Source organism: Ipomoea triloba, chromosome 11, assembly GCF_003576645.1.
Source record: "Ipomoea triloba cultivar NCNSP0323 chromosome 11, ASM357664v1".
In the NCBI taxonomy this organism is placed as follows: Eukaryota; Viridiplantae; Streptophyta; class Magnoliopsida; order Solanales; family Convolvulaceae; genus Ipomoea; species Ipomoea triloba.
Window position 1 is genome coordinate 14,474,210 of NC_044926.1, and position 14,035 is coordinate 14,488,244.

The window sequence follows — 14,035 nt, forward strand, 5'->3', positions numbered from 1 at the left end:
ATATATATATATATATATATATATATATATATATATATATATATATATATATATATATATATATATATATATATATATATATATATATGGAATAATGTTCAAATTGACCACTGAACGTAACTTGAAAGTGCAATTAGGCCATTGAACAAAAAAGAAATGCAATTATGTCACTGAACACTCCAAATGTATGCAATTTTACCTGGTAGCAGGTTACCATGCATTTCATCAGGTTACTTGCTTATGTGGACGATGAATTAGCATTTTAAAATAATTAAAAATAATAAACTATTAAAATAAAAAATTAAAATAATTAAAAAAAATAATAATAATAATAAAAACACACCTGCAGGCACTCCCTCCTCTTAATAATACCCTTGCCATCCACCTTGATAGAAACATGTGGATGAATCAAATTTAATTAATTAATTAATTAATTAATTAATTAATTAATTAATTTATTTTTATTATTATTATTATTATTATTATGTACGGAAAGTAAACTTCTTTCACAAAACAACTTTTGTTTATTATGGTGTGTGTTTTAAATTTTTAAAATTATTTTAATTTTTTATTTTAATAGTTTATTATTAAAATTATTTTAAAATGTCAATTCATCGTCAACGTAAGCAAGTAACCTGATGAAATGTATGGTAACTTGCTATCAGGTGAAATTGCATACATTTGGAGTGTTTAGTTGCCTAATTGCACTTCCAGGTTACCTTCACTGGCCAATTTAAACCTTATTCCTATACATACATAAATACATACATATATATATATATATATATATATATATAATAGTCAAAAGTCAAAAGACTCAAAACTCAAAACCCTAGACCATCTCTAATCTCTTCAGAGAATTACTTCAGGGTTCGATCATTGACTTTGGGTATGGAGCAGTCATAAATCTCCAAGCCAGCTGTCTCACTCAATAGAAGTGTTTACAATTCAGCAAGAGGATTAGTTACTGTGTGTCCGACGTGGAAACCCTGGACTACACTAAAATTAAAAAAAAAAAAAAAAAAAAAAAAAAAAAGTCTTCTCGCATCTGCCCTATGCCATCTGCCATTTGTAATTTTGTACCTAACTGCTCCCTTAGTCTTCTCACTCAAAAATATGTGCTGTGCTGAGTTATTTTTGCACGTCAGTCTGATCCCAATGTCCTCCTCCATTTGATTACATTATTCCTGTAGTTAGATCGTCTGATCTTTCTGAAAATGGTTTGTTTTGGGCTCGTATATTTAAAGAAAAAAAGTCTTTGGAAATGGGGGCATTCGATATTAGATCTGTTTGTTTTTCTTCTATATGTATTGTAGACCACTTTTCCTTTCCTTGTTACTTTTATTCTTGCTGCAGAATGCATATTTTCTGAAAAGTTTTGCTGGGTCTGGTTCCCCAACCATTCAAGATATTTTGATTGTTATAGATATTACTTTGAGTATTCTAGTGGATCAAAATAAGTATTCTCTCTAGTGCTCTGTGTTTGTTCATCATTGATTCATATTGACTGAGATTTACAACTACCGACTTCATCTACTTATTTCTTCATTTTTTTTTTTTTTTTGGGTGAAATTTGTGGTTTTATTTTACAAGTAGTGCTAGCTTTTAATATAAAAATTTCCCTATCAAATACGGAGTAGTTAAAAGGTATCTCTTTAAAGAATTATAAAGATTGCCCAAATTAATGACTTTTATATGACTCATTGTTGTACATAATAAAAGCTTTGTGATTTAGCTTCTACTGGATTGAGGTTGCAATATAGGAAAAATGTATAAGCAGTAACAAGTACAAGGCTGACACTTGTGTGAGACCGTCTCACGGATCCTTATTCATGAGACGGGTCGGGTCGGGTCGAAGCAACATGAAAATGTCATACTTATATGTGCAAATGTCATACTTATATGCTAAAATGTAATACTAATTAGAAATACAATTTTTGTTACTTATAAGAGAAAAAGTAATACATTTTTCATAATAAGTAATGTTGACAAGTGTCCCTCACTTATAAAGGCAAATATAATACTTTTGAGGAAAAATGTAATACTTTTAAATCGAAATGTAAAAGTATTGTATTTTCCCTTAAAAGTATTGCATTTACCATTATAAGTAACAAAAAATTTATTCCTAATTAATATTACATTTGAGCGTATAAGTATGACATTTGCGAGTATAAGTATCACATTTGCATCTTGACCCGACCTGTCTCAAACTTGTGTGAGACCGTCTCACCGTGAGACGGTCTCACACAAGTTTTTGCCCAACTTATAATGAATTGAGTACAGCTTAGGCATTTTGGTGTATATTTAAATGTGTAAAATTATAAATTAATTAAATTATTGAATCATATATTTTATTTTGTATTTTGGATAATGTTTATGAATTTTGGGTTATTTATTTAAAATTCTTATATAATAATTATTATCCTTTAAGGGGGCGTTTGGTTCACGGAATGTTAGATTACCTTAGGGAATGTTAAATTACTGGGAATGTTAGATAACTGAGAATGTTAGATTCCTGTGGTTGGTTTAAAATTGAAGTAGGTAAATAAGACAACGGAAATAAGATAAATTGATTAAAATTTCAAAAGCTCAATATTAGGAATAAGATAAGGGAATGTGAGATTACCTAAGAAATCGGGGTGTATCTCACATTCCCTTCCAATAGCTAAAAACTTCGTCCGGAGGTTATGTTACATTCCCTGGGAATCTTACATAACCGGAACAAAATATGAGAATCTTATATTACCAAACAAATATAACATTAGTTATCTTATATAACTTGAACCAAATGCTATTTAGACCCTCGGTTGAAAATTTCACGTCAAGAATATCAATTAAAGATTGATCATCAGGCTAAATCACGGGTGGGTAGGTTGTGGAAGCTAAGTATAGTATTTTGATTAATTAATTTCCACAATTTTTGGTTTTGGGAAATTATTTGAACGTGTTTCAGTACATAATGGCATTGATCAAGATTCACATGGTACTTTACAAGATTTATGGGAGCAGAGTCGTAGGGTCCCAAGAAACACAAAGGTTAATGATAGCCAACCACTTGAAGTAGTACTTAGCTTACTCCTTTGAAGTGAAACTGTTTAAGGTCACATGAATTTGTTAGTGGAAATGGGCGTAGGGCCACTGGCCACGCATGAATCATTCATCAATTCAATTACCTTTGAAAATTGTATGTATTGATGTAACTACAAGCTGCAAATGGCGACTGTACTAGTTTTATTTATTTGTATGCAAAGGAAAGAGAATGAAAACAAAATTCAAAATGTATATCTAATCAACTCATTTGTGGCTTCGAATTGAACAAAATTTTACAAAGCTCATCATTTGGTAAGCTTCCGAAATCATAAGACCTCTGGTTACTAATAACTTCCTGAACTAGATTGGCAAGTCGGTTAACATAACAATTACCCAACTTTTTTTTTTTTTTTGAAAACAATTACCCAACTTATTTACTCTCCATTGTTATATCATAAACCAGGATTCGTCTTACATTATTTTTATCCAAAAATTATATGTCTGTAGTTGACATATTATGTACCTGTAGTCAACAGTTTGTATGCTCGTAAAAAAATTGAAGGCACATAACATGTTAACTATAGACACAAACTATTAGAAGCATGTATAGAATATGTTAACTGCAAATACATAATATGTTCTGCAATTAATATATTCTATACTTGCAGTTAATAGTTTGTGTTTGTAGTTAACATTTTTGTGTCTATAGTCAACATATTATGTGTCTTCAATTTATTTACAGACACATAAATAATTAACTACAGGTACATAATATATCAATTACAGACACATAATCTAAATATTATTTTACATCATCGTCAACAATGCAAGGTATATCTTAGTCCATGGTATAATTTGCCATATACTCTCTACAAGGATTTCAACTTAAACTATAATCAAAATCATTAATCATTTTAAAGGATTATTTTCATTTCTGATCCTCAACTAATAGATCATTTATATATTTAATTAGCTTTCAAATATCATTTTTGTTACATTTGGTGCACAAACAATCATTATACAATAAACCATCACTTATATAATGCACATTTTTAATATACTTAATGTTTATTTTTAATACATTGAATGTTCATTTTTTAAAAGTTCATTATTTGTATACTGAAGGTTCGTTATTTGGTAATACCAAATAACGAACCTTCAGTGTACAAATAATGAACTTTTAGTATCTTAAAAATGAACATTTATTCATATAGTCCACAGTATAATTTTGTTGTGCACAAATATTATTTGTTTGTTTGTTTGTCATCCTTGTCACTAAATTTCTAGTAGAAAATAATTATATGTACTAAAAAAAATACTTAAATAGCTATGGATTTAATTACATATGCATTAAATATTTATAAATTTTATTGATTTACCTAGGAATATTCGTTAGTAAATTGAATATTCGTTAGTAAATTAAATACCTACAAATTTTTTTATTAGTAAAATTGACTTTTCTTATAATGCATGATATATTACATTTCTAGTTCAATATCATTCTTCCAAACTTGAAATGTTGAAACTTTTAATTTGGAGAAAAAAGCTATGACTCTGAACTGAAAATATAGTGCATTTAATCTTTTCTTACCAAAGATTTGGTAGAAAAAGACCAAATGTAGCGGGGAAAAAAAATTTTAAAATAAAAATAAAAGATATACCCCAAATGTAACAAAAGTAATATTATATTTATGGAATAAATGCAAAAATGGATTAATAATTTTGGTATTAAAAGTAGAAATAATTTTTGCACCTTAACTAATGTGTCATTTTCAGTATTTAAAAAAAAAGTGTCATTTTCAAAAAATTTAATTAATCTTCCCACTTTGATTATTCAATTAATTTCTTAGGTAAGTACATTAACTTTAATGATTTTGAGGGATGTTCAATTATTGTTTTCCCCTTAGCTGAAAAACATCCAAAAGATCATCAAGAGATTCTCTCTTGAAAATCAACAAGGACACATCAAATTAACACTCGCATCGCTCAAGCATTCCGGCACTTATTAATCTTTTTAAAAAAAAATTGTGTGAGACCGCCTCACGGATCCTTGTCGGTGAGATGGACTGAGTTAATATGAATATGTAATAGTTTTACTGAAAAATGCAATACTAATCATGAATAAAGTGTTTGTTATTTATAATGGAAAGTGTAATATTTTTAAAGAAAAATGTAATGCTTTTGCATTTTAACTGAAGGGTTTGCTTGAAAATTCAGAAGTTATTTTTCAGTGTTTGGGTACTAAAGGAAAATGGAGGGTGAAAAGAAAATATCTATTATGGTCAACTGGAAACAGATCTAATTTGAAGGAAAATATATTCCTAATTTTTAGTCGAAAGACATTTTCCGATTCTTTGTTTTCCATCTCTCTTCCATCTTTATTTATTTATTTTTTTTTTTAAAGTTAGTTTCAAGATTATTATATTACCACCACCATAACCACCAAACCACCACACTTATTACCACAACCACACAACAACACAACCACAACATCACCACCACCACACAACCACAACCACCAACACCAACACCACACCCCTACCACCAACACCAACACTAATACCACGACAACCACCACCATCTCCACCACCACCACCACTACTACGACACCACCACCGTCACCACCACTTCTTATTATTATTATTATTATTATTATTATTATTACAAATAATATGTTCATTTCCAAGAAAATGAACCAAATATAAAAAAAATGCAATTTCTTAACTTTCAACCAAACAGAAAAAGATAATTTTCTAACATTCAGCCAAACACCTGATAATTAAAATATTTTCTAAAAAATGAGTCTTTTAAAAAAAAGCATTTGTCAAAAAACAATTTTCAGGTTTCCAAACTGACCCTAAAAGTATTAAATTTTTCCTAAAAGTATTAAATTTTTGTTAAAAGTATTAAATTTTCTCTTATAAGTAACAAATTAAACATTTTATTCTGTTTTAAAAAATAAACGTTTTATTCCTGATTAGTATTGCATTGTTGAGTATAAATATTACATTTGCATATTGACCCGATCTAACATATTTTACAGATAAAAATACGTGAGACGGTCTCACGAAAAAGTCACTCTAATCTTTTTATTTAATTGCCATATCTACTATTAAAAGTCTACTTGCATTTAATAATAATAATAATAATAATAATAATAATAATATAACTACATTAATTATATTAGAATCACGCGGCTGGCAACATCAAACGATTATGTTGGCGGACAAGCACGTCAACGGGCGGTAGTGGCGAGGAGACGACAATCGCGGTGTTGCACTCTCACCCGGAGACGACAAGTGACAGCCGCCCAACCTGAATTGCGCGGCGGCGCTGTCTCGTTGCAAGCACGCCAATATGAAAAATGATATATGAATTCTCATGATTACATATCATGACTTTATTAATAAATAAAATAAAATAATAAAAAATGTGAACTACTAACTTTTTTTAATTGAATCAGAACATATCATAACAAATGAAATAGAAATTAAGAGATGTATATATAATATTACTCACTTATATGGCCTACCTTTTTATGATGCCTTGCTTAATAGGTAGATCATTTACATTATTTTTATTAATAAGGTACAATATTTTCTATGCATATAATATTTTATTGTTATACGTAATAATATTCATCATTATTTGAATGCGTACAAATTGTATGAAAATAATTTGAATGTTCATTATTTATATGCATAAGGTTCATTATTTGTGTGCATAAGGTTCATTATTTAAGAACATACAAACTGATAGAATATTGATTATCTAGACATGTATATTTTAGACTCATTTATACTTATATGAGATTCATTATTTGTAGAAAATAGCTGAACTTATTCAACATATATACCCCACCATTTTCTTAGAAATCTAATATTTAATAAATCAAGGTTTATTATTTGTACGCATAAAGTTCATTATTTGTATGCATAAAGTATATTATTTCTGTGAATGTGTTTTGATGTAGGGTCTACAATAAAATTTGCTTTATGAAGAGGATAAGTAATACATGCAATTTTTTTTTCAAATTATATTTTTTAATTTCTCAATTATTCCACATTTTGAAATGTAATTTTTCAAAGAAATTTTTTTTTTTTAGTTTTCAACTATTGTGTCTTTGTTATATTTAGTCATATTTTTAATATTTTATTTTATTACATTATTATATTGATTTTCATTTGCTTACAACAATTAATCATTTGTTTAGATTTATATCATTTAACTATTTAATACACAGAACTAGTATGATGATATTAAATGTTAGCCTTCTTTTGTTAAATTTCGAAGGGGAAAAAAATTAAATAAATGACTAATTGTGATTAGTAAATGAGAGTTAAGAATATAATAAGAAAATTTAAAAATATAAAATTAATAAGGCAATTTCATAATAATCAAAGATTAATAGTGAAAATTTTCAATTCCTTCTCAAATTTGATCAGGTGAACAGATGCAATCCCAAATTTTTATTGAAGTTATTAATTTGGTCTCTCTTTTTAACCAAGCTAACAAATAAAAATAAGGATATGTGGAATTAGGAGACCAAATTGATAATTTTGAGGGACCGCATTTTAGAATGATAAAAGAACTGATAGACAAAACTTGCACATTTTTATATAACAATATATTATTGTTGTTGTTGTTCTTAAAATAATAAATTCACAATATCTATTGTATTTATACTAAAATAGGGTTTGTAAACACAATTAGTTAAGAGATGCGTAGTTAAGAAATTTTTAAAATTACTTAAAATTTTAATTTTAATAAATTAATTTTTAATAAAGATAATCCATTCGGTCAAAGTAACATGTTTAAAAATATATCTGAGAGTTGTGAAATTATATATTATTTTTAAAATTTAGAGGAAATTTTATTAAAAATTATTAAATTTTATTTGGGAAATGAGGAGATGGAAAATTTTCCGAAATTAACTTTACATAAAATTTTGAGGAGAGAAAATAATCATCTAGATTAAGTTTAATAAAAATTAAAATCACAAAGTAAGATCAGAAGCAGAAGTTCAAACAGCAAAGTTAAAACGCAAAGTAAATTGCAAAGTTGGAACCAGAAAGTTAATCACTTTTCGGCTTCATAATACACTCTCCGAACTGTATTTGTATGCATGATTTAATCTTCACAATGTTTCCACTTTGATTCTGTGTTCTGAGTATATATATATATATATATATATATGAAGAGGTTCGGGTGAGAAAAAAGCCGTAAGTGAGAAATGAAAAAAGAATCTCATAGATAAAAAATAAAAATAAAAATCTCCACCTATGAACTTCAACAATGTGCACTGTAAGACACAACAATGCGCTTGGAAGAGTGGAAAATGTGCACTGGAAGGCAAAAAATGCGCACTAGAGGCACAAAGATTTGAAACAATTATTGAAAAAAAAAATTTAATATAGGATTTTCAACACAAATCATAAACGACCATAAATAATAAATAAATAAACAATATTTAACTCAAATTAGTAATTAGTGATCAAGATTAATTGATCTTTTAAAAAAAAGTTCGCCATCAACAATTTAAAAAAAAATGCTTTGGAAGGCACAACAATGTACTGTGCAAAAAAGAACAATGTGCACTGGAGCTCTAGAAAGGCAAGGGATGCACTCCCATGCGAACTGCCGCCCAGGTAAGAAATGAGAACGCTTCACAGCCGTCCACGTGTCCAGATCAACGAATTAGATGCAATTTTAAAAAAATGACGCGGTGGATTTTCGTAAATAACTGGAACTTTGATGCACCTAGTTTCACTTACAAGTGCACCTAGTTTCACTTACAAGTGCACCTATTTTCGCACCTATTTTCACTTACAAGTGCAAGTAATTTACCTTATTAATATTCATGCACCTATTTTCGCAAATACTTTCACTTACAAATGCAAGTAATTTACCTTGTTAATATTCATGCACCTGGGTGCAACCTAGGTGCACCTAGTTATAAGATAGGTTGCATCTAGTTATAACATTAGGTGCACCTAGTTATAACATTAGGTGCACTTAGTATTGATGCTCACTGTACAGTTCACTTGCACCTGTAATACATTTTACTTGCATCTACAATACATTTTACTTGCACTTGTGCAAGTAATTTACTTTGTTACATTCATGCACCTGGTTGCAACCTATGTGCACCTAGTTATAGCATTAGGTGCACCTAGTTATAACATTAGGTGCACTTAGTATTGATGCTCATTGTACAATTTACCTGCACTTGTAATACATTTTACTTGCACGTGTGCACCTATTTTCCCTTGTAGGTGCAAGTAATTTACCTTACTAACATTTATGCACCTAGTTATAACGTTAGGTACAACTACATTCCGGACACGTGGCGCGCTGTGATTCGTCCGCATTTCTCTCCTGGGAGGCCAGTACGCATTTGAACGCGATCCTATATATATATATATATATATATATATATATATATATATAACACCTATGATCTAAAAACTACAAGACACAACAATGTGCTCAGGAAGGCTCAACAATATGCATTCTAAGGCATACAATATTCACTACGAAGACACAATATTGTGCTCTGGAAGGCATAACAATGTGCTCTGTATAGCATAACAATGTGCACTTTATGGCATAACAATGTGCACTGGAAGAAGGAACAATGTGCACTTGAATGCAAAAAAAAAAAAATAATAACTTATACAAAATTACAATAATGCCACTACATTTTTTTTTAAATATCAAATTTGGACCCTTGATCTGGACCCAATCTACGGATATAATTACATCCTATTTCTCACTTAAAGACAATTGTTTCAAATGATCCTATATATATTATATATATATATATATATATATATATATATATGATCAAGTGAAAAAGAAACCTTAGGTGAGAAATAAGACATTAGGATGTAACCTCAGCACTTGATTCAGTTCAGATCAACGTTCAAAATGAAGCAACTTAAAAAAATGCGGCGGCATTATAGTAATTTTGTGTAAGTTAATTTTTGTTGCCTTCCAATGCATATTGTCTCTTCTTTCAAAGCACATTGTTATGTCATATAGGGATTGTTATGCCTTCCAGATCACAATGTTGTGCTTTCGTAGTGACTATTGTTTGCGTTAGAGTGCATATTGTTGAGCCTTTTGAGTGCACATTATTGTGCATTGCAGTGCACATTGTTGTGCATTCCAATTTTTAGATCATAGGTGTTATATATATATATATATATATATATATATATATATATATATATATATATATATATATATATATATATATATATATATATATATATATATATATATATATATATTAAATAGCATTTGATCATGAATGAATCATTAATTACTAATTTTAGTTGAATATTGTGATCTTTTATGATTTGTGTTGAAGATCATGCATTAAATTTAGTCTTTTCAATAGTTGTTTCATATTTTACTACTTACAATGCACATTTTTGTCTTTCCAGAGCTCCAGTGCACATTGTCCCTTCTTCCAGAGTGCATTGTTGTGTCTTCCAGAGCAATTTTTTTTAAACTGTAGGTGGCAAACTTTTTTTTTAAAAAGATCAATTAATCTTGATCACTAATTACTAATTTGAGTTGAATATTGTTTGTTTGTTTATTATTTATAGCCGTTTATGATTTGTGTTGAAGATCCTATATTCAATTTAATCTTTCAATAATTGTTTCATATCTTTGTGCCTCCACTGCACATTTTGTCTTCCAGAGCACATTGTTATGCCTACCAGAGTACATAGGTGTGCCTTCCAGAGCACATTGTTGAAGTTTATAGGTGGCAATTTTTTTTTTATCTAGGGCTGAAATTCATTCTCATTTCTCAACCAAGGCCTAGGTCGGGCGGGTGCTCGACCCAACTAGGCCAAGAGGGTTCACCATCGGCCATTTGGACAACGAGTAGATCTCATAAAATACACCACCCCCGTCCCGTGGAGCAATGACTCAAGTGAAGAGGCAAGAGATACGTGAATCAATAAAACAAAGACCATGGAGCTGCAACGTGCAGATCACGACTAAGGAAATCAAAATCTCTTCATTCAAATACGGAGGTAACAAGTTCAAACACATTTGGACGCACGATAAGTTTCTGCAAAGGGCGGGTCAGGATACGGTTGATGTCTACTCTCCTTCAATGACAATTTCTCGAAGCTCGGAGAGTGGTGGATTGATGATAGATATATTAGAAGTGGAGCAAATCAACCAAGGAAGGCGAAGCAAGGAGGACTTGAGCAGACCCGGGGCCCCGAGGTTGAGCCCTGTGCTTGATCCGGACGGCACTAGGGCAAGGCATCGGCAATGAGGACTTGGCTACGAGGCCTCGGCCATAGGGCCTCAGCCACGAGGGCTCAGCCACGAAGCCTCGGCCATAGGGCCTTGTCCATGAGGGCTCGGCTACGAGGTCTTGGCCATGGGGACTCGGCCACGAGGCCTCGATCGTAGAGTCTCGACCACTAAGGCTCGGCCATGAGGTCTCAACTGGTTAATCCATAAGTCCAATCACGGGACCAAACGTGGCTAAAGGAGGTTGTAACCGTTCCCACCACATTGGTGGCAGTTAGAGGGTTCCTTGTGTATAAAAGGCTTCCTTATTCTCTCATTAAGACATTCATATCCATTTTTGTCTTAATATACTCTTGTAATAGCTTGAAAATTACTATTCAATACAATATTTGGTCTTCGTGACCATACGGCACTTATTTTGCCCATTTTCTTATTCATTTACATTATCATTTATTTATCGGGTTTATTGATTCGGTCTACCCGGGTTAATTAAATCCATCATCACTAGTGTTAAACGAAAAATACCATAGTGTTAGGAACATGCACAACAATAAAAAAATACAAATACACCAAAAAACACACAACACACCTAAAATAATGCACCACACCTAATTGTGCATTTTAGAACATTATGGAGTGTTTTTATACATACCTAATGGTACATTTTTTTTTTGATGCGTACCTAATGGTGCACATTTGTATTATGCATTTCCTAACACTGTGTGGTGTATATTTACATAACTAGTGGTGCGACCGCACTGACCGCACGTTAAGACGCGGTCGCACCTAAACTCTACTATATATATATAGTCATGACCAAATGAGTCACCCATTCCCATGAGTCCTTGTGGATAGATTTGTGCCATTGAATGCTTGAGATTAATAGCTTAGATTTCACTAACTGTGCAACTGTGCATTCAATTGTTCAGATCTGTCCACACGAACTCGTGGAAAATGGTGGATATATATGTATATATGCGCGCACACACACACACACACGGGAACCCTTCCCCGCACTTGAACTCTTCCATATATATATATATATATATATATATATATATATATATATATATATAGAAATCTATTCAAATGTGGCTGCGTCTTCCCGTGCGGCCGTGTGGTTTACACCACTCAATGTTAAGAAATGTACCACAATGAAAATGCATAAAAACACCTCATAACTCCCCTGTTTCTAATTGTGCATTTCTTAACACTGTGTGGTGTATTTTTTCATACGTATTGGTGTGTTTTTGGTGATGTGTACCTAATAGTGCATATTTGTGTGGTGTATTTCTTAACATTGAGTGGTGGATTTCTTAAGATTGAGTGGTGTAAACCGCACCGACCGAACGGGAATGCACGACCACACCTGATTATGACCATATATATATATATATATATATATATATATATTATATATATATATATATAGAGAGAGAGAGAGGAAACGGATCAAATGAGAATCACATGCCCGGGAGAGAATTGAGAACCAATCACAACTGTCCACGTGTCTAGATCTAACGGATCATAAACACTAATTTCTTAGGAAAAATACGGTGGCATTTTCGTAAATAATTGAACTTTGAAGTGCAAGTAAATTGCGTTAAAAGTGCATGTAACAATTTCATATATTGCACATAAGTGCAAGTAAAATGTATTAAAAGTGTAATAAATAATGTACACTAAGCATCAATATTAAGTGCAACTAACATTAACATTAGTTACACCAAACGGTATCAGCATTTGCACCAATGTAAAAGATGTTATCACATGGCCGTTTTAATAAAATAGAGGTCTTGTGCGACATATGAATTTGGGCCCTTTTCACAAGAATATCTATCAAGGGCATGCCAATTTCTTGAATCATATATGTCAAATAAAATAGAGGTCTTGTGCGGCATATGAATTTGGGCCCTTTTGATAAGCACCAAGAATAACACTTAAAAGGGGTCTTAATTAGATTAAAAGTGCATCGTTTTGACATCCGATTACAACAATTGCATGCATTTTAGCTCAGATGTGATCAAAATCTTCTAACATCATTTCTAGGAGGAGTTTTGAGGTATTTCACAGGTTGGAGAGGGATTTGAGGCTAAAATAGAGCAAAAGACAAACAAGCCGCAATGCAGTATCGTCCCACGCAGCCTCACACGTGTGTGGCTGGGCGTGGAATAATTTCAGAGAGCTCCCACGCCTGTGTGGCTGGGCGTGGAATAATTTCAGAGAGCTCCCACGCCCACCACCATGGGCGTGGAATAATTTCAGAGAGCTCCCACGCCCACCACCACGCGTGGAAGCAAGCGTGGTCGGGCCAAGGGCCATTTTGGGAAATTTGTTCCCTTGTGTGGCTGGGCGTGGAATAATTTCAGAGAGCTCCCACGCCCACCACCACGCGTGGAAGCAAGCGTGGTCGGGCCAAGGGCCATTTTGGGAAATTTGTTCCCTTTTTGTCACCTATATAAATCCCTTTTGCCCTAAACCTAAGAGGAGGAGGAAGAGATCAGAAAATTCATAGTATAGGGTAGAATAGATCTAGAGGGTTTTCTCCCCTCTTGGGGGAAAATTCCTTTCTCTCATAGTTTAGATTAGATCCAAGGGCAAGATTGAAGATTGGGATTTCAAGATCAAGATTGTAAAGATCCCCTTTCTAAGGGTGGTAACCATTCTCTCCAATTTCTAATTCAATACTTGTTTCTTTGAGATTTCCTTTCTTTTTCTTGTT